Source organism: Ostrea edulis, chromosome 7, assembly GCF_947568905.1.
Source record: "Ostrea edulis chromosome 7, xbOstEdul1.1, whole genome shotgun sequence".
Taxonomy (NCBI): domain Eukaryota; kingdom Metazoa; phylum Mollusca; class Bivalvia; order Ostreida; family Ostreidae; genus Ostrea; species Ostrea edulis.
The window spans coordinates 9,546,498-9,570,323 of NC_079170.1; the positions used below are offsets into that span (position 1 = coordinate 9,546,498).

Consider the following 23,826-nt stretch of genomic DNA (forward strand, 5'->3'; position numbering starts at 1 on the left):
AAAAGGTCACAGAGTTATGAAGATTGATAAGTTTAACATTAAATTTATTTTTAAGTTTTGACCCAACCCTTCAGATAGGGATATTACATTAAGCACCATTTTAGTTTCTCTTTTATCAAGGATTTTTCTGAAAAACGGCCCTGTACATCCAGAGGAGTTGATTGAGTTCAATTGTCAGAGCATATCGAACGAAATAGGATAACTATCACTTCTAATTTGTCGTTTTACGTATAATATGATAAGGAACTACTTTTTGTGGCGGGTGGCTACGCAGGTGACAAAGTTCGAAATTAATCTTGATCATCCAGACGTTTGTGATACTTCCCACAAACGTCTGAACGCTCTCTATAGAAATAGAATCCCCCCCCCCCCTCGTTAAATGGCAATGATCTAGTAAACAAAATCACAAAAATTAATCACCATTTTAGTTTTCCTTTCATCGAATATGTTCTGTAAAATATTTAATGAAACACAGAGACGAAGTTGATTAAGTTCGAATGTGAACGACGACGGATGGCTATCACTTCTAATCTTCTAATTTATTGTTTTACATATATGATTACATATGTATAAAGGAACAACTTTTTTGTGGCAGATGGTAACACAGTTGACAAAGTTCGAAATTAGTCTATAGCACCTAGACGTTTGTATATACTCCCCACATAAGCCTGGACGCTCTCTAGATGGAGAAAGAAAAAAAAAAAAAAAACTCGTTAAATGGTGCTGATAAAGTGAAAAAAAATGTTACTGAAACAAAATGTGTTTGCAACAGTGCCTGTTAAAATTTTGAGTTCCTTGTATGAATTCAAACAATATCCAACTTGCATAATAGTTACGCACAGAAGAATCCAAACAAATCTTTTTCGGTAGGAATGTTCTAAATACTGAATAACAGAATCTGTTTTTATTTTAGAGTTTGATTCCAATATAACTAGCTGCTATGGGCTTTTGGTACTTGATATTGATGAAAGTCACTGTATACTGGCATAAGTGTGCTAATGGTTTACACCAACCGCCTGTCGCTCGTGACTGTACCCGCGAGGCGGCCATTGCCTGTCACTCGTGACTGTACCCGCGAGGTGGCCATTGTTTTGAAAACACGACTTGACGTCGTAGTGGGATAAATTACGCGAATTAGCGATGATGGGATAAACAACGACTTCGCGCCAGCGATTCCAATCCAGGGATTAATTAATCTGTTACATGATCAAACTGCGATTAACCGCAATCCTGATTTAGTTTCGAATGTGGCAAGCAAATATGAGTCGTGATCATAATTCTGAGCCGTATAGCACAATACAGAATAAATAAACTCAGATCAAAGGATTAAGCTTTTCATATTTCAGGTGAAAAAAAAATGTGTTTAGAGAAGTATAAGATATAGATTTTACTATAAACAGTGTTAAAACTTTCAGTTTGTCAATGGAATTTCCGATTTTCGAACTCTTGAAATCTCGAAGTATTGAGTTTTTGTAGTGGTCCCATGGACTTCCGAGTTTTCGTAGTCTTCCTGTAGATTGCGAACTGGTTTTCAGAAAAGAAGTATGTTGATGCAGCTGAGTCGTCGAAGTAACAAATGGAATGTAATTATTGGGCTAAATTTTCAAACAGCTTCTGAATTGTATTCTTAGAAAATGTTCCATTCCCTAAGTCCGTATGATGCCGTTAATGACAAATGTATCCCTCAAACATGGGACAGTGGCAGAAAAAAAACCATGTTTTCCACGGCGCTAGGTATTTTTGGAAATCGTCAGTGAAAAAAGATGACAAATGATATACAATGCTTTATTTCTGTCAGCAAATCACAAGTCTATAGCCATGGATATAGAAATAGACATTGCAATAAAAAGTAGTCACCTTGAATTTCTTTCAGCATTAAACCTTAGCTAAATTTTCAATTAACAAGTCAAAACGATTAGATGGGTGTTTTGTTTTTCTGAATGTTGTATATACATCTTTTGACAATATTACAACATTATTTACAATAGTGACTTGGTTTTGTATACGAATGTGAATATTTTGTTCTCTATCGACTTTTCCTGCTCTGTAGACATTTTGTTACAAACTCTATAATGCACTCTACCTTACCTTAGACCTTTAGCGCCTTTGACGTCAACACGTATTTTCCGTCAACGAGAAAAAACTAGCTTATATTAATACTGGTTAGAAATTTACAATTCCAATGTTTTTTCCTTAGATATCTTTACAAACTGTAATGATAGTTATTTCCTCATGAATGTACTGTCGTTATGAACAATGCGCGTATGAATTTTGATAAAGTATTATGTCTATTTTAACAACTGGGATTTCCGACAGAAGTGAAAGTAAAGTGTAAAAAAAAAAAAAAACAAACATGGACCGCAAACCATTTATCATTTATAGTTATTTACTCCATTTTCACGATTGTCAATCATTTTTCTTTGCAAAGGGGCGTGAACAATAATAATTTTCAGTCATATATCGATTCGATATATCCCTGTGAACTCGAAATAAAAGACACCACAGAGTCCTCCACATCTGCTTCGAACTTATATATTTTATTGAAAATAAACATTAACGGCAAACAAACAACTCGACTTTATGAGATACGGGATGATTTCAGCTTCTACATCGTCATCTTTCCATATTTATGTAGGAATATCCCAGTATCACCTGCATATGATGCTTATATCTTATTCGATACGCAAGAGCTTGTTTTACGTATGATCATTTTTTATAAATTGGGACAAGCTACTGACAAACACGTTGATGTTAAAAGAGTTTCAACAGTCTCGTTTGAAGTCAACATTTCACAAATTCTATTGTCTTTATAATGATCTAGTTTGCCAAAACAACATATCTTTAGGTCAAATATTGTCTGATATGTTTGGTACCGATTGTTATGTCGTTCTTGGTACACTGATTTTGACTACGGATTACTCCATTTACCTTATCAAAATATAGGGCTCACGGCGGGCGTGGCCGGTCGACAGCGGATGCTTACTTCTCCTAGGTACCTGATACCACTTCTGGTGTGTACAGGGAGTTGTTTTTGTCCAACTCTATTTTGTATTGATTATTGGAGTTATGAGATTGATCACTGTTCGTTATCTTCACCTTTATAGGAGTTATGAGAGTGATCACTGTTCGTTACCTTCAACTTTGTAGGAGTTATGAGATTGATCACTGTTCGTTATCTTCACCTTTATAGGAGTTATGAGATTGATCACTTCACCTTTACAGGAGTTATGAGATTGATCACTGTTCGTTATCTTCACCTTTATAGGAGTTATGAGATTGATCACTGTTCGTTATCTTCACCTTTATAGGAGTTATGAGATTGATCACTGTTCGTTATCTTCACCTTTATAGGAATTATGAGATTGATCACTGTTCGTTATCTTCACCTTTATAGGAATTATGAGATTGATCACTGTTCGTTATCTTCACCTTTATAGGAGTTATGAGATTGATCACTGTTCGTTATCTTCACCTTTATAGGAGTTATGAGATTGATCACTGTTCGTTATCTTCACCTTTATAGGAGTTATGAGATTGATTACTGCTCGTTATCTTCACCTTTATAGGAATTATGAGATTGATCACTGTTCGTTATCTTCACCTTTATAGGAATTATGAGATTGATCACTGTTCGTTATCTTCACCTTTATAGGAGTTATGAGATTGATCACTGTTCGTTATCTTCACCTTTATAGGAGTTATGAGATTGATCACTGTTCGTTATCTTCACCTTTATAGGAGTTATGAGATTGATCACTGTTCGTTATCTTCACCTTTATAGAAGTTATGAGATTGATAATTGTTCGTTATCTTCACCTTTCTCTTTCAGAAACAAAAGCAGCTGTTGTACAAAAGTAGCTGGTGTAATGCAAAAATGTTCAAATCCACTAGGCAAGGAAACTGTTTGAATTCCAGAATTGTTTAATCGGTACATTAAATGCCACAGTAGAGGCTGTTAGCCCGGCTTCTCTGTACGTAAGAGAGTTACAAATGTTCCAGACCAAGTATCTTCTGAAATCACAGGAGAATGATCAGAAAAGGGTTGCTCTTCTCAAAACATTCAAAGAGGCGATAACTTGGTGGATCCATTAGGTGGATCAATGGAACGGGAAACAAATTCGAATGTCAGTGAACCCGGATTTAACAACAGTGCCAATGCCTCAAAAACGGAGGGGTGTGGTGGTGTGGAGGGGGGGGGGGGTTCTAAAATGAGAGGACAAAGTAACCCATCAGAGGAATGTGATGTCTTTTATTTAGAGTTCACAGAAATCGACGTATGGATGAACATGATCATAGTTAATCGATAAAACGATTTTTTAGTAGATTTTATAAAGATTAGTCAGTTCGGGTATGATTCGTATTTTTTTCTTAATTTGTAATTATACACTACGGATCATATAAGGTATTGCGAATATATAGGATTTTGCTAGACATTTGGAAAAGGACGGTTTTAAAGGTAAAACTCTACAAGCCCAGCTAGGTACGTAAACGTCGGCGAACTTCCCTACTTATTACTTCCAGAGTGTGTGGTCATCCCTACTTATTACTTCCAGAGTGTGTGGTCATCCCTGCTTATTACTGTCAGAGTGTGTGGTCATCCCTGCTTATTACTGACAGAGTGTGTGGTCATCCCTGCTTATTATTGCCAGAGTGTGTGGTCATCCCTGCTTATTATTGCCAGAGTGTGTGGTCATCCTTGTTTATTACTGCCAGAGTGTGTGGTCATCTCTGCTTATTACTGCCAGAGTGTGTGGTCATCCCTGCTTATTATTGTCAGAGTGTGTGGTCATCCCTGCTTATTATTGTCAGAGTGTGTGGTCATCCTTGCTTATTATTGCCAGAGTGTGTGGTCATCCCTGCTTATTATTGCCAGAGTGTGTGGTCATCCCTGCTTAATACTGCCAGAGTGTGTGGTCATCCCTGCTTAATACTGCCAGAGTGTGTGGTCATCCCTGTTTAATATTGACAGAGTGTGTGGTCATCCCTGCTTAATACTGCCAGAGTGTGTGTTCATCCCTGCTCTGGATTTTAGCATCTTTTAGCTACAAGTGTGCGACATCCCTGCTTAATACTGCGCAAGATAAGGTGTGAGGACATCTCTGCCGGTATCTCTGACTAGAACCGGTATTGATATAGTGATAGGTGTGCGGTCATCCCTGCCTATCACTGCGCAAGGGCAGAATCTTCCCCTCGTATTGAGACGTCACCAACTATTGGTGAGGTACCACAAATTTAGACCTATGCTTAGCGCTCAGGACCGTAACAGTGAGGGTCCTTTAACGTGCCAACGCCTGCCGCGACATGGAACCTCCGTTTTTAAGATCATATCCGATCGACTCGTGATCCTTCTAAATGCCGAGCGTTTGGCGAAGGAGCAATCACTACCTATGTTAACGTCTTAGTTTTGACGCGGTCATGGCACGGATTGGGTTCAAACTCACGACCTCCCGGTTACGAAGCGAACGCTTTACCACTGCCCTTCCGCGACCGGTACGTTTTGATTGGATATCACGGGATATTTCTCTTGTACATTTCTTCCTCTTGCATTTAAGATTTAGGGCTCTATATATAGTGTCTCCTTACAGGGTATCAGTCTCCTGAGCTAAATCATGTTCGTAAGTTTTCAGTTGCTCTTTGGCATTATTTACGCCTTTTATGATCTTGACCAGGAAGTGTAAGCGTCGTTCATACACGCAAGTAGCATATACCTGTCTAAAACGACCACTTGCTTTACTAAAATTCGTCATTCTCTTCCCGCCCTTTCCTTGTCCCACCAATGGCTGAGCAAACTTTGACCAATGGTCCCATAATTTATGTTATTTTCATTTGGATGTCATGCAACTTAAGAAACATAGAGCTGACATAGTTATGAAATCTTCTACTAGTCAACGTTCGGAGGGTTACAGAAAACATCTGATGGCACAGGGACATCATCTAGAATATTTATTTTGATGCTCCCATCTTTCAGATGTTTATAAAAGTACTTTATACAGTAAGATGTCACGCCCCTTTAATAGGAAAGAAGATTCACCCTAAATAGGGTCGAATCTTTCCGAGTCAGACTCATTGTTAGCATGAATTGAGAAGTTGTCATCATTTTGAGCTCCCTGGGCATTATCACTTGAATCTTCTCTACTCGATTCTCGACACGACTCATATGGGCCACTATCAGAGGACTGATCGCCAAATGGCCTTTCACTATAATGCATAACGTGCCGCAACATAAACCACAACACAACGCGTCTATACAGTATGCAAGGTGAAGATAACGAACAGTGATCAATCTCATAACTCCTACAAGCAATACAAAATAGATAGTTGGGCAAACACGGACCCCTGGACACACCAGAGGTGGGATCAGGTGCCTAGGAGGAGTAAGCAACGTGTCCAGTAATGAACCAAAAAAAAAAAAAAATCAACAACCAATCGAAGAAAAGCTCGCGATTAATGTGGATTCATCTTACGATTTTTCAGGACGTCTGCTTGTGAAAGAAGCCAACGGAAGAAGGAAGTCTTAGGAGTTTTTGAATTCCCGAGCCCGATATCTTTAAATGGTTTGTGATTAGAGTGCATCAATATACCTTACTGCAGTTTACGAAATAAAATGAAGACATTTTCATTTCGAAAACATAACAAGAGGCCCATGGGCCACATCGCTCACCTGAGTCACCTTGGCCCATATCTGAAGACTTTCCATATATATATTTGCATGTAAAACCTTGGTCCCTATTATGGCCCAAACTACCCTTTGCAAACTTGAATCTACACTATGTCAGAAAGCTGTCATGTAAATGTCAACTTCTTTGGCCCAATGGTTCTTGAGAAGAAGATTTTTAAAGCTTTTTCCTATATTTGTATGTAAAACTTTGACCCCCCCCCACTTGTGGCCCCATCCTACCCCCCGGGGGCCATGATTTGAACAAACTTGAATCTGCACTATGTCAGAAAGTTTTCTTGTAAATATCAGCTTTTCTGACTCAGTGGTTATTGAGAAAAAGATTTTAACTATATATTTGTATGTAAAACTTTGATCCCCCTTGTGGCCCCATCCTACCCCCGGGGGCCATGATTTGAACAAACTTGAATCTGCACTATGTCAGAAAGTTTTCATGTAAAAATCAGCTTTTTTGGCTCAGTGGTTCTTGAGAAGAAGATTTTTAAAGATTGTTCCTATATATTTGTATGTAAAATTTTGATCCCCTATTGTGACCCCATCCAACCTCCGGGACCCATGATTTGAACAAACTTGAATCTGCATTATGTCAGGAAGCTTTCATGTAAATCTCAGCTTTTCTGGCTTAGTGGTTCTTGAGAAGATTTTTAAAGTTTTTTCCTATATATTTGTGTGTAAAACTTTGATTCGCCTTGGGGACCATCTTATCCCCGGGGGCCATGATTTGAACAAACCTGAATCTGCACTATGTCAGAAAGTTTTCATGTAAAAATCAGCTTTTCTGGCTCAGTGGTTCTTGAGAAGAAGATTTTTAAAGATTGTTCCTATATATTTGTATGTAAAACTTTGATCCCCTATTGTGGCCCTATCCAACCCCCGGGGCCCATGATTTGAACAAACTTGAATCTGCATTATGTCAGGAAGCTTTCATGTAAATCTCAGCTTTTCTGGCTTAGTGGTTCTTGAGAAGAAGATTTTTAAAGTTTTTCCCTATATATTTGTATGTAAAACTTTGATCCCCCCTAGTGGCCCCATCCTACCACCGGGGGCCATGATTTGAACAAACTTAAATCTGCAATATGTCAGGAAGCTTTCAGGTAAATTTCAGCTCTTCTGGCCCAGTGGTTCTTGAGAAGAAGATTTTTAAATGACTCCACCCTATTTTTGCATTTTTGTGATTATCTCCCCTTTGAAAGAGACATGGCCCTTCATTTGAACAAACTTGAAAGCCCTTCACCCAAGGATGCTTTTGGCCATGTTTGGTTGAAATTGGCCCAGTGGTTCATGAGAAGAAGATGAAAATGTGAAAAGTTTACAGACAGACGGACAGACAGACAAACGGACGCCGGACAAAATGTGATCAGAAAAGCTCACTTGAACCTTCGGTTCAGGTGAGCTAAAAAGTATAATTATCTATCCCGGTCTTTGTTTTATATGATGCTCGCACTTCAAACTCTTTTTTACAGCATTGGGTGACATCCAAGAAAAAATTGAAAAACTAGAAATAGGATTTTGTTAAGGAACATCAACTCCGTATAATAATCTTATTATAAACCTTTATTGAATGTATATAAAATACCACAGCAACTCATATATATGTATATCCCACCGCCTCCTGGCGGCCGATAATACTAGTAAATGAAACTTATATTACATTTGTAGTCCCACACCCCCTAATTCACCGACAAAGTACAAAAATAGAAAGTTTACGCACATGATGATCATGAACTATTTTGCAACTAGAATTGGCTTTCTTAAAAGTTATTTGATGGTTTCCGGTAATGCTCACGTGAATGATATCATGTTTAGAGTGTCATTGGATTTTGTTTTCTCTGTAAATTAAGAATGTACAATATAATTAGTTGGATATGATTAGTTGGTAAAAAAAAATATGAGCAAAATAATATAACACAAATTAATATCATATTTCTGTTTCCAAGTGTCGTTTTCAATTTCACCGAAAAGATTTTCATGTGAAAAAGAGTTGTCTTTTTTTTTTTTAATTTTGGATAATACTTCATAAAACGATTGCATTTGTGTCTTTTGATCTGATGTATTAAGATGCTCTCGAGGTCACTGGACAACTACAATAATTTACCCATTGGTACTCACTATAGTTGAACAAAGAATCATGATCGGGCAGCTGTTCATTTCATAAAGATGATTGGATACTGGCTCTGTTCTGGAAAAAATCCCACGTGGTTTAGGTGTTGATGACTATTGTACGAAAGCTTATTAATATCATGTATAAAAAAAAAGAATTCGCACATATCACTATCTCGTAATCACGAGAAAAGATCTCGTAATGACGAGAGCATAGGTGGCGATCATTTCTTCGCTCAGCGCCCGTCATTAGAAGTAAAAGTCACGTGTCTTTCGGATTAGAGGTCCCTTGTCTTAGTAGGGGTTGAAATGATTTCAAAAATCCCCTCAATCTACGGTCTGGAGCGCCACGGATAGGTCAAATTTTGTAGCGCTTCACGTCGTCTCTACATTGTGGAACATTTTTGGAATGGGACGTTTACAAGAGAGCGTGCAAACAAATACCTATTCTTTTTTATCCCAATTAACATGACATTTTTTCATGACTTTAGAGAATTCATCAATACCATCGGTATCGGCAGATCAGTCACATCTCTAATTTAATTCAAACATATTTTATTCAAAAACTTGATAGGATGGGGCAACAGGCATAGCCGGTGCAGGCCCTCTCCCAGTCACATCTCTATTAAATCTATGAAATACATATACGTAAATGAATAAACATGTGCGAATTAAAATTAATGCATTCTTTGGATTTCATTTCATAGAATTAGACCAACTGATTAATTTGGGATTTACCAGTCGTAGTGGTTCAATAGTTAGGGAGTCCGTTTAGTGATTGGGGGTCGTGAGTTCGAGCCCCATTCGTGCATTGACCGCGTCAAACCCAAGACGTAGACTAGATCCTTCGCGGAAGCGGCATTAAGAGGTGAAGGTCGCGGGTCTTTCGGATGGGATCTTAAAAACCGAGGACCCGTGTCATGATAGGTGTCGGCATGATTAAGAACCCTCACAGCTAGAGCCCGAGTGCGATGTGCAGGTCATACATTTATAGCACTTCACCTACGTGCAAGGACGTCTCGAGTGAAAAAGCCCCGGAAAAAAATAAGTAATTTAGGATTCATGTTTTGAGTCAAGAAGATTATGACTTTATCAAATAGGTATGTGATTTGTTTCCTTTGTATACAGGTAATATACATACTTTGAAAGAAAAAAATACCACTGTTCACTGTACCTGGACAATGGAGTTTTTAAAATTGATACTTGTATACAAAATTCTGTGGTTTCGTAGGGAATTTAAAAACAATCTTTCGAGAAAACGATTATTAATCCTATGAACACTCAACCAAAAAAGAATGAAAATAAGAAATGAAGTCATTTCTTACATTACAAAGATCTAGCACTTCTCCTATTACTTTCTAAATCAATATGTTATATTTTGCCAATTTGGGTCTGTATTCATTTCCTAATCTGTAACTTTATTACAATTTTTACTGAAGTGTTATGAACTGTTTGTGATATAGAAATTAAAAAAAACCTTGCGATCTGGATAGGCACGTTTCCGGTAAACGTGAAAATAAAGGAAATCTTCAAATTTGACCTTCTAGCTCTAAGCGATTTGTGCAAAACCCATCAATGCGAAGGCAACACCGGCATGGCTGACGTCGATTTCAATCATTCGTTAGCGGTCACCAGCGGCCACGTTAAATGCCCACCCTCGGAGTAATATCAATGATGGATGTGAATTGTCCATTATTGGTAATCACACAGAAACATGATTCTCACTAAGGAAATAACATGCCATTTCTCGCCCAGACCGTTCCACTCAGATTCGCAATAACGATCAGGACTAATCACGTTTCAATATTTTTCACTGGGAAAGTCATTTGCCTATCTTTAATCAAATCATGCATCTTAAGCTTCTTGTGTTTACGTAATGGTTCGTGAGAAACAATAGATATATAACTTAGAACCAGTGACATAACCAGTTTGATAGACATGTTTTCTTCATTATAGCAGGGGTGTGAAATCCTCTGATTTGCTCAATTTTCGAAAATGAAACGCTCTGGATTTGATCTAAAGTAGCAGAAAATGATACTTTTCCAGGTAGGGTGAGGGGTTTTCCTCTCCTTTTGACCAGTTTTCCTCTGATTTCTGAGGAATTCAGTCACATCCCTGTTACAGTGTTGCATGTTTCCTTCATATTTTTTCAACGTATGTTTTCCTTCTTTACATTCAAGGGTTTAAAAAGACTTGAAAGATTGACTAGAAAGTCTTCAGGGTGAAGGTTTATAAAATAAAACAATTGGCAGTGCCTAACAACTAAGAAATAGTTTTCTATGAATATATTTGAAATTTGAAAGAGGACACCTGATATTCTATTAACAGCTATACACACAGCATGCAAAGATATATATGAATATTGTTAATAGATAAAACGTCATCGATACATCGAATTATCAAATTGAAGGCCACAGGAAGATATTTTTTCTTCTCACTGGTAATTCAACTAATAAAGGAACACAATTCATACCCATGGGAATACCAACAATCTGTTGAAAGACCTGATCACAAATGACTAGGAAGATATTGTCAATAAGGAACTCCAGCATCATTTTGATATCAACTTCACAGTACGTGTGCGTAGAATTAGAGTGGTATTTAACAAAGCAATGTTTTGGATGACTAATTAGATAAGGATATTTCCTTCTTCTTGTTTTCTTCTAAAGAAACAGATGTCTATGATGTCAAAATGTTTAGTCTTTGATTCATCGTGAGGAATGGTCGTGGAAAGTGTTGAAAAGTCATACGTCTTACATGTTGTTGATTTGAGAATTATTTTTTTTAGAATCTACGTCCGAAGGCAGTTCTTAAACTATGAAATTCAAAGACACAAGTTGTTAATTATCCAATTAAAATTACCCGCATGGCAACAAAGTTACACTCAAAGCTGTTGCAAAACATACAAAACCTCGTTGAGAGCCATTTACGAGACTCGTTCAATACCGAATTCACAGGAGCTGAGAAGGTTAGATGATAAGATCTGTCGCGATCTATCTAAAATACTATTATCATGTCCGGAATACCATTTCCCATCTCTTCTTCTTTTTTTAATAGCTTGTTCATATTTCAAAGTGCCCTTACAATGTTCAAGACATTCGGACGCATGTCTTGATAACAAGAAAACATCGATATATATGTATAATTGCATCACAATATACTACTAATTTTTTCAAACATATCATTGAAATCTATATGTAGCCTTTTGTATGCATGAGAGTACCTCTTTAAAGAAGCTTTAACATGCATATATATATTTTCGGTACTTTCTTCAATTCCTTTGATTCTACAGTACATCTTGTATTTGTAAATAACATTTGCTATAGTTACGTTATTCAAAATGACAATTCCATGGCTGTTTCCAATAAGAATGATTGTGTTTCCATCTCATGTCAAATTTGAAGGTGTTGCATGTCTCATGTTAATTTCCCTAAAGGTGTTGCATGAAATATCGATAAAATTAAGTTAATCAAATATATGATAAAACCAATTGGAACTTATGTGTTGATTCAAACATTTTGGAAAATAAGTTTAAAAGACGTGTATTGACAAAATTTGCCAAAAATAATTCTAGTTTAAATCAAGCAATCAGCTTCCAACCTGGACAATGTTTAGTTTGTGAATGGGATTCGCTGTAAACACGCGGAATACATTATGCAATACCTGTGTTTAATAGTCAAGGTTGCTAACGAGAACTTGTATGTTTTTCTGAGTGAAAGGTATTGAAAAAGGAATAATATGGTGTTTTTCATGAAAACCCTTTGTGAACTTGGCAAAGCTCTGAAAGAAAAACTTTAAGGCCAAACAAGGTAAATAAGCGTTAAACAGTTTCAATGGATAAGATGTTATGTATTCCAGTAACACATCGCTATGGTGAATTAATGTTTTAATGTTTTCAGGTGCATGTACATATAATTTTGTTAACTGTATTAATGCGTATTAAACTTCCCATATTTTGGTCAGATTCATGCACAGTTGCTAACTGTTGGTTGTAGAAAAAAATACATACGAGTATAAGACTGTAGTAGAATATAATATCAAATATTTGATACACCCGTAACATGTAACCGTATACATTGTTTCTGATACCCAGAAGAGAGAAAAAAGCCAAACAATTTAATTTTCACGATTTTAAAACTATTTATGTGTATACTACATGTATAATGTATTGACACACAAAATGTATTAGGCTTACCCTTAGTACTGGGGAATCCTACAGGTATTTCAATGGAAAATACGCAATATGAGTATAAATATGGACGAAGGTCAGTTCTACGTCCCGAGTGCTGGCAGCGAACTCCGATTAGGGAAAATTCTCGCTTTGGTGCAACACCCTCTTTGAAAACCCTTGACGTTATTTCCCATATATGCTTTACATTTTCACAAAAATAAAGCAAGTGTTCATTGTCTTCAACATTTTCTTTACATAATTCACACATGTTTGATTCGGTTTTCTTTATTTTTATGAGAAAAGATTTGTTACATAGAAGATTATTGAGAAGTTTAAAATTAAATTCTGCTACCTTTTTTTTCATACATATCTACGATTTTGTTTTTGTAAATGAGACTCCAGGAGGGTTTATTAATATTTAAAGTTCTGCTATAGTAGGATTGATACAGGGGGGGGGGGGGGGGGGGGGGGGGGCTATGAAATTTCCTTTGAACAAAAATGGTATACATCTTTTTCGATTAAATATCAGTTATTTGAAGAGGTTTTTTCATTGTTGTAATTTCAAAAATGAGTTTCAAGCGCAGGTTTTGATAGGGCAAATCTTGAAAATTCAAATTTCTTAGCTTTCTAAAAATATTACTCATGATTTTTTATTCGCATAAAATATTTCTTTTTCTCATAAGATTACCGTAAAGCCATTCAGTGGGTTTAATACTATTTTCATCAACAATATCAACCACATATCTTAAACCATTTTGTATTCAATTTTCAAATAATAGACATTTTCCTTTATATTGAAAAAGTTTGTTACACCACAATGGTTGACATAGAACTTCATACAATTTCATATCATTGATGTCCTGGCATCTTTTGCATGAATTGAAAGATATGAATAATTCAGTATAGAACGTGTTAAAATTGCTAACTAGTTCAAAATCATTCACAACTGTAGCATTTGTTTTCAGTATTTAGTCGATATCAATATTTCTTTCAATACAAAAACTATTCAAAAAATTTTTTTAAACTGGCATTGGAGGAATATATCTTCTCCAGCCATGCCGCCTTTAATGACTTTATTTTGAATTCAATGTCAACTAGTTTGATACCACCTTTAGATATTTTCCCAATCATCGTATTTCTTTCAATTCAGTCCTTTTTGTTCCAAATAAAATTATTAAAAAGTTTGATTGTTTGATCTCTTGGATAATCGAGTATAGATGCTGTATATATAAATTTTGATATAGCAAAATTATTGATTGGACACACCTTTTCAAAAATTGTCAATTTTCTTACATCATCTATTTTTTTTATAACATAAATCTTTGTCATACCCAATATGTTTCCCTTCTCTTCATCCAACCCATACACCCACCCGTAAGTGCTCTGAATCAGTTAAACACTTAAACACTACAGAACGAGTCAAATGTAGACTCTGGATCATTCAACCTGAAATATAAGCTAAAAACTCACGTGTCCATTAATTCTTTAATGTATCATTAGGGGTATTTGGAATCAGAACCCCTGGGCCAGGTACCTAGGTGGAGTAAGCATCCCCTGTCGACCAGTCACATCCGCCGTAAGCCTATGTCTTGATCAGGTAAATGGAGTAATCCGTAGTTAAAATCAGTGTGCCAAGAACGATATGAACACGTTAGACAGCATTTGACCCAATTATAGGTTGTATTGGCAATTAGACCGTTATAACGACCATAGAATTTGAGAAATGCTGACTTTAAACGAGACTGTAACATCAACTTGTTTGTCAATACTAGTAGCCTGTCTCTCTCTCTCTCTCTTTTAACCTGATCATACGCAAAACAAGCTCTTTCGTATCGAATCATTTGAGAGTTTTAAGTTAAATCAGCATGGGAATGATTTTTGTTTATAAACTTTCATTGGAAATCGCGATACAACAACATTTGTGAATTAATTGACCCTAATTCATCTATAAACATTTTAAATTAGGCTTTAGTGAAAGGATGTGTCTAAATTTTGTGAATTTGGGCGAGAGGGGGTACCATGTGTAATTGATCCCCCTCCATCGGCATGTATTTCACCCAATCATTATGTCCTTGAGCGGGGGTATAAATTCTCTATATTACCTTGTTTAGTTTGAACTGCACTCTATGTATCAGAAACGTCCACGATGTTTAACTTATTATTTAACGAATCAAATTTTTCATAAGTATTAACAACTGTGAATCTCCATAAAAAATCATTACTGTAATGGAATCTACTCTTTTTAAAGGTTTTGATATGGATAAAAGAAGAATAGCATTTCACAGACTTATATTTTTTAAGTGTGAAATAAAGTTAATATTTCAGCAAATTTGACTAGAAAGAGGATTGTGAATATACATATTTCCGTTTTTTAAATCCTGAGGATTGTTCCGGCTGTTTTATTTAGGCTAATTCATATTTAGGGATGCAAAGTAGGAGAGCTATTTTTCATCAATATCTAACGAAAAGGATTTTAAACAAGATTTTAATTTAGGTTCGCATAGATTTATTGAGAAATGAATTTCACAAGAGTCGTTGCTTTGCCGTGACATCATCCTTTGTTCTTGCAGTCTAAATTTAGCTTTGACTGTCCATTGAATTAGTTTAATGATGTACAAGCATAAATCCGTATTGGTTTACCGTGTGTCCCAGTCTTGGGTGTACCAACAATTTAGCTCAGTGTACAAACGGGTGTTCCAAATGACTAAGTGGACATCAGTCTCATACTGTTGGAGCCAAAGGGGGGCTTTAGGTCTGCACTCTGTCCATCCGTCTGTCTGTTAGTCCGGTAAAGCAGTTTTCCACACATGCATAATGTTTTCGTCAAGCTTGCAGATATTCATCTGATATTTGGTACATTAATTTACCATGACAAGTTACAGATCAAATTTTGTTTCGATTCATTGTTTATTCTCTGAGTTATGGACCTTGGGCTTAGAAAATAAATGCCAATACTCAATTTTCGGCACTTTTTTCGTCATGCTTGCAGATATTCGTTACAGATTAAGTTCGAAGTTTTTCCTGTCCAGAGTTATGATCCTTGGACTTAGAAATACTCAGTTTCTCACACTTTCTTTTTGTCATACTTGCAGATATTCGTGTGATGTATAGTGCATTGCTTTACCATGACAAGTGACAGATGAAGTTAGAAATTCGTTTCGGTCCATTGATTTTTGGGGGGCAAATTATGGCGTTTGGACTTAATAAATTAACACAAATACTTTGTTTTCTGTACTTTCTGTAATACTCACCGATATTCATATTTTGTACATTGTAGATTTTGTCTCCTTGATATCCAGAAACAAAGAGGATAAAATGCATTTTTGATATATGACCAACACCAACTTAGCTCCACTCTGAGGCATGAACCCAGAACCCAGGGCTCATGCATTTCACAATTTTGTTATAGGGCTCACTGCTCATTAAAATCATATCAATAGTTTGACTGCTTGATTGGATTTCTCGAAATAATGTCAGACTTAATTTTGAATTTTCTTTTATTTAAGCAGTCAAAATATGACCCAAATCTGAGACTTAAGTCCAAGTCTCAACTTGTACGTTTCTTTTGAGAAATCCAGGCAGTAGTAAAGAAGAATTAGGGTTTTTGAAGATTACATTAATTTTGATGGTTTTGGCCACAACTCTCATACCCTAAGAATGCAGGGTCCATGAAATTAACACATTTTGTTCCCCTTGAACCATAGATGGAAGGTGAAGATAACGAACAGTGACCTATCTCATAACTCCTATAAGCAATACAAAATAGATAGTTGGGCAAACAAGGACCCCTGGACACACCAGAGGTGGGATCTGGTGCCTAGGAGAAGTAAGCATCCCCTGTCTATCGGTCACACCCGCCGTGAGCCCTATATCCTGATCAGGTAAACGTAGATGTTATATACCAAATTAGTTGAAAGAAAAGAAGTTGAAAATGTTTAAAAGACATACAACGGCGACAACGGACAAAACAGAGAGCACTTAGTCACCTGAGTCACTCAGGTGATCTATTAAATATTTATCTAATATAACTTTGATTGTTTTAATCAAAACTTTCTCCGATTCTAAACTCGAAATTAAAAGGCTTCTTTGACAACAAAATGCACAATATTGGCAAACGTATTGGAGACGTTGACGAATTATCCATCTCATATTCAACATTCAACATCACAGATAAAGTCATTACACAGTTTCCGTGTGATAGTTCTTAAAGGTCAACAAAATAAAGAGCGAAAACAAAACTGCTTTCCCTTTATCTGGCGTGTAAATCAAGCTACGTTAACTGGTGACATGCAATTTCCAATAGAGGCTTAGATTACGAAACAAATTTGTCGAGGTCAAACAATATAAAAACTAAAACATTCCCTATTTATAGATTGGCACAAAAGTCCCTAATAGTGCAACTCTTCGTTACATCAATGGAAATTAACAGAAAAGTACATGTAGTATTTCTTATGATAGAAGCTATGAATATTTCTAAAGTTACTAAGATTTACATATCCTCATCTTTGTCAGATTATCTTAAAAACAAAAGCTATTTCAGTCTTTTTCTTTAAAAATAATTAATGAAATGAATGACAAAACAAATGCATATCGTCTGAGAAGATTATATTCATAAGCTAAATTTAGTGCGGCGCCTACGGTGTGAAATTAAATCACTTTTTGCAATGGTTTGAATTAAAACAGTCATTCTCAAATTTCGAGAACATTGCCAAAAAAAACAACAACAAAAAACAACAACAAAAAACCACGTTGCATGATACTAACAACTAATTTGGAATTATGTATTTCCATTAACATATTCCGTAATTACAATTTTCTGAACCGATCGCGGTGTCTCGGTGGTGATAGTGTTTGCGTCGTGAACAGAAGGTCGTTGGTTTGAGTCTTAGCTGCGTCAAACTTAGGGCGTAAAATTAGCGGGGGGGGGGGGGGGGGGGGGAGTGTTCCTTCAACAAACGCTCGAAAAGAGTCCCGAGTATTTCGAATGAGACCTTAAAACCTGGGGCCCTGTGATATGACAGCCGTGACACTATAAAACATTCTGTCTGCTACGTACGACCCCGAGTGTCATGCATAGGACTTCATCTTCATTTGCTCCTTTGGGGATCCGGGTTAGAATAGGTCATCAGTACCCCTTTCTTGTCGTAAAAGGCGACTACATAAGGGCGGTCCTTCGAATGAGACCGTAAAAACCGAGGTCCCGTGTCACAGCAGGTGTGGCATGATAAAGATCCCTCCCTACTCAAAAGTCGTAGGCGCCGAAGATAGGCCTAAATTTTGCAGCCCTTCACCGGCAATGGTGACGTCTCCGTACGATTCTCAATAGGGACGTTAAACAATATACAACCAAACCAACGGTCCTCATTTGATAACGTCTGTAAATGGAGTAAAACTTATCTAGTGGACTGAAGACAATACGACACAGACAGATAAATAATATAGACAAGCTAACTTGCCATAACATGCCCCTCCACGCAGAAGTAGATGCATATTGGCTTTGTACACCTTGGTAGATCCCCCCATATCTTGTACAACGCTTTAAAACCTCTTAGACTTCAAACGTCCTTAGGTTATAACCATTAACGTGTACATGATCCATATTGCTCAAAAGGTCAGTAGGTCCAAGGTCAATGTCACGACCAAGCACCGGCTGCGGTAGCCCTGTGATTATGACTCCCGTTTCGCGACCTGGAAACACACCATCGATTTTTCATCCTAGCGCCGCGCCACATCTAAGACGTGTAACATCGGCACTGACTTTTTCTTTGTCAAACACCTGCCGTTAGAAGTGAGTCACATGTCATTCGGATATGACATTAAAAACGAGGCCCTGTGTTATGGTAGGCGTTGGCACGAGAAGGAACCATCAACACAACGACCGAACGCAGCATGCGTAAGTTATAACAGCACTAGTTATTTGTGACATCTCTACACGTGTGGGACGTACAACAACAAATCATAAAAATTACCAGGCCACAGAGGTTTAATTTCATGCAATGAAAAACGCGTCACCTTTCAGGCTTCATACTTAGTAAATGGATGCACATCAACATGCAAATGATCTCTGTAGCTCGACATGTCAGTATCATCAAGGTCAAGGTCACTACTGGAACAGACAGGTTAAATTTATGTGCCTCTCACATCTTGTCCAAATTCTATTTCGATATTTCCTATTTTCATTTTTTATTTTTAATTCTAACTTCTTGGTTGGCACAAATGGTGCTCCATTATTAGCTGACCTGTTTTTGTATTCTTATGAGGCAGAATTTATTTAAAAGCATTCAGATGTACATGAGAAGAACACAATATCTTGTTGTGGTCTTCAACTCGATATTTAGATACATCGAAGACGTTTTATCACCTGCATATGGTGTAAACTTATATCTCTCAACTGATTCAATACGTAAGAGCTTGTTCAGTGTACGGTAAGTTTTAAAATCGAGGCAAGCTACTGACAAACAAGTTGATGGTACAGGGGTTTCAATGGTCTCGATTAAAGTAGCATTTCACAAGTAAGTGAGCTTATAGAAATGAGAGTCGTGGATCTGTTGGTTTGATAGATAATGGAGGACAACTTAATTCATCTCCATGAAATGTCTATGTTGCTATAGCTGTCTTAAGGAAATTCGCCATGTTCTAGAGGATAGGGTGCTCTCTTCGTCACGTGGCGCCGCATCAAACCGCAGACGACTGTTCCTTCACCACTCGCACGGTACTATAAGCGAAATTCGTGGGATTTTCGGATATAGTATGTGGAGGTCACGTGTCATGGTTGGCGTTGTCACTTTAAAGTGGCTCAATACACCTTGTTAGAGTTCATCAAATCAGTACGATATGATTTAATCGTGTAAGATATGATGATATGAAATGAGAAAAGGTCAAAAAGGCAAAAAATATGCTATTTTGGAAAGAAAAAACCCCACGATTTTCAAAACAATAATTTCAATATGTATATAAACAAAAGACATCGGATTTGAACTCGGGATCTGCGGGTCCACTGAGCTACAAATCGAGCCATACAAATAATTCTACAAAGCATTTAAATCGCCATGTCGTGACGTAGTGTCATACTATAAACAACAGCCTTGATGTAGTGAGTTACCTTATTAAGAAACCATCACCGATAATGTAGAAAGTGTTTTAAATGTGAATGGGGCTATGTAGAAAAATATTCTTTAGGAAGCATTCTCTGAGGAACCGTAAGGACTATTTGTCAAATCAATTGTCAAGCATCCTCATTAAATGTACATTCAGAATATTCATACCAGGACTCTCGGAACCAGTGGATTTTTTTCTCTCTAAATTAAGCGTTTCAATAAAATCGACAAATTATATCATAAACCAATAGGCATTGTTTCAGTGCCACTTTCATTATTAAGATTCATGGGGCGATAGCATTTTATCTATAGAATTAATCGTGAATCGCTTTTCCTTCCTTCGCAATCCTCACATATTTACAAATAGTGTATTTGTTCATATACATGATGTCATTGTAGATATACGACGCGCGTTTGGGTATGGTTATTACGTTTAATTCAGATTCAGGTGCTAACGACTTATTTATGAGTTAATGAGATGTCATTCAACTACGGACCTTATTGCATCATAGCAAAGATCGATTATGTTAACTGGTAATGCGGGTGTAATATTGCAGAGGAAGTGAATTGATATACAACCATCATTTAGTAAGTAAATCCCATAAGAGTTTATTGTTTTCCAATATTTCCAATGTCCACGTAAATGTTTGAGAATTAACGCGGAATACGTAAATGCCCGTAGCACAAGTGTTGGGATATTTACAAATTTCTCTCTATATTTGAGTGGGTAAATTGTTAAGAAAGTTTATTAGAATAAATTTTGCTAGAATTTTTTCCCCGCTCTTATACGCGAAACATTTCTTCACGCACGTCACTCTCTCGTTTTCTAAAAAGTGTGTCCTTTTCGTTTTGTTTAAAAGCGTTCCTTTAGTCCTCAAACGCTCTACTTTCTTAGACGTATTGTATTCACGAAGATCATCATTCTATTAGGTTTCAAATTGGGTAACGAAATACTTTTTCTTGGAAATTTTAATTGAAGAAATCAGAGAGCAAATAAAATAAAAATCATAGTTCCTGGTAGCCTTCTTCATCTCTGGTCTAGCATAAACCAAAAATGCACTGATTAACGAGACTTTATATTTCAAAACTTTAGCAATATTACTCTGGAGTTAAATTATACAATCTCTTGTTACTGTAGAATGCGGCGCTTTTTCTTAGGAGTACACAAAGAAGGACTTAAATAGCATGCACAGCTACTTATATATCATGTAATACATGTATAGCTTTAATGTAACCCACTACACTAAAGCTTATACCCTTTATGACACTACGTCACAAGATGGCGATTTAAATGTTTTGTGAAATTATTTGTATCGACCGATTTGTTTGTCTATCATCGTAGTTCAGTGATTAAAGCATTGGGACTGGTGAACCGCAGATCTCGAGTTCAAATTCCCAAGAGTCTTTTGTTCATATGTGTTGAAACAAATTTTTAAAAATCATGTTTTTATCCAAATATGCATATTTTCTGCCTTTTTGACATATATACCTATTATATATCATCATATCTTTTATGATGAAATCAATTCGTACTGATTTGAGAAACTATTTCAGGGTGTAGTGAGCCAACTTAAGTTACGTGTGTACGCCGCAAAAACGAAACTACGCCGTAAAATCGAAACTACACCGTACTGATACAGCAGGGATACTGCTTTGACACTCAATATGTGAAATATAAGTACCTTTCACTTTTTTATGAACTTGTGGTGTAACTGTGGCATACAAAAAACCTCTCACCGACGTACCCAGGTATGAATGACGTACTTTGTTGCTATCTAGATGTAGCTATGCTATTTACAGTTCCAGTTTTTGTCTTTGATGTCTCTACAAATTGTAATGATCGCCATTTCCTCATGAATGCGCTGCAGCAGTGAACAATACGCGTATGAATCTTGATAGGAAGTACATGTCAACGGCTGGGAAGTCCGACATCAAGTAAAGTAGAATGTAAATGTGAGAAACGAACTTCAGTTTTGAAAATACAATAAGTATGAACTGCGACACTTCACGCCGGCCTACTTTTCACGACGCGCTGCATGAAATATTCCTTCGCGAAGCGTCGCAGTTTATACTCTCACGTATTTTCAAAAATGAAGTTTATTTCTTCATTGCATACGGTGTCGTATCGTTGCTACAACGTGATTGTAGCGGAGTTACAAGACTTCCGACAGCGTCTGACATTTAAGGAGACCTCGTGAGATCGTATACGGTTCGCTCATTAACGTCCATCATTCTCTGTTTGTTCTCATTCATTCCATTGCCATGGACCTGAAGGAACTGAAAGTACAAGAAGCCTTGCTAGATCGCTGTGAACAAAGTTAAACGCCGATTCAAAACAGGGACATCGATTTGATAAAAAAAAATATACAGTGAGGGGTATAACAAGAATTCAATTCAAACACAGTCCATTATGTATTACTTAACATGATTAGACAACAGGTAGTGTGTATATATGCATTCTCCTGATGTATAAGTTTTAACAAGAATCTATCGGCAGCGTGAAAAGGAAGGATAGCTCGTGATATTTCGTGCAAGTCTGAATAATAGTTTCCATGGTAACTATGGTGTTGTGGTTGCCATAGTTATATCACACCCACATTGACAACCTATTTTGAAAATGCTACAGGTGTTTTGAATGGTATGTGAAATATCAAATTCATTTCATAGAAAGTGACAGCACACCTTTGATGAAGTGTTGGATGTTTTTAGCTTCAAATTATTCACCGGATTAAAGCAACATTAGCTCTAAACCTGAAACTCTTACTTCTCTGTAGAAATGTGCTATTATAATAGTTTTGTATGTAACTTTAACCATAATCATTCATAAAAATTTTAATTCAGTTTAAGATTCTACCAAAATAAATATTTCGGATTTATTGGATATACATGTATTGCATTATATAACAATCATTTATTGTGCGGGAAGATAATAATGTACTTTTGCTTCATTCAGAGCCACTGGATATGTTTTCTAACACAAATAAATTAATTTTACATGAAAAATTAAAAAGTTTAAAAACATGCGATGTGTCCTTTAATGACAAAAGTTTATAAGCCTTATTGTTCTGTTATTGAAATAGTAAATCACAATTTTGCAGCTAAAAAATTCAACACCAAACTGAAAGCTAGTATTGCTTCGAAAAGTGGACATTTTTAGTTGCAATTTTCATTAATTTGATATTATAGCTGTGATGTTTGGTGTTATTTTTAAATTTCCCTATTTGAAGACAAGCATTTTAAAGTAGAACATATGACACTCACATATTGAAGGGAGTTGAAAACTGGACAATGTAGAAGAAATCAGATCATTTTGACTGAGGTAAAACTTAAAATAAAACAATACACGCGACGTTTCTCAATAACGTAATTGTTCGTGACATTTCACGTACAATTCACTGCACTCCATCACGTTACTACAAAAAATATTGGGGTAATTACCATTTCTGTTTTACAATGTAGCGTATTTTGATAGTTCTTTGTTGTAGCAATTAAAAATGTCAAATCACCTCTTGTGCTTTTCTAAATGAACATTACTGAAGCAAAGGGGAAAAAAATCTTTCGGAACAATTGGGTATCGAACCCAGAGCCCTTGCATTATTAGTTAGGTGATCTAACCACTAAGCTAACCACTGGACCGATATACGAAATTTGGTAATATTACAACAAAATAAAAATGTTAACCTATTTTGAAAAATACAAGACCTCTTCATGTCAAGGTGATGGGAAAATGATTTCAGAGAAAGCGTCAAAAATGTCGCGTATGTCCTTAGAAATTCACAATG

At 36.4% G+C, this 23,826-nt stretch overlaps 1 pseudogene; it reads right to left on the reverse strand.

The window, feature by feature from the left end:
- Positions 1–375: 375 nt before the first annotated feature.
- On the reverse strand, positions 376–11,702 carry LOC125656739 (uncharacterized; annotated as a pseudogene).
- Between the last annotated feature and the right edge of the window lie 12,124 nt (positions 11,703–23,826).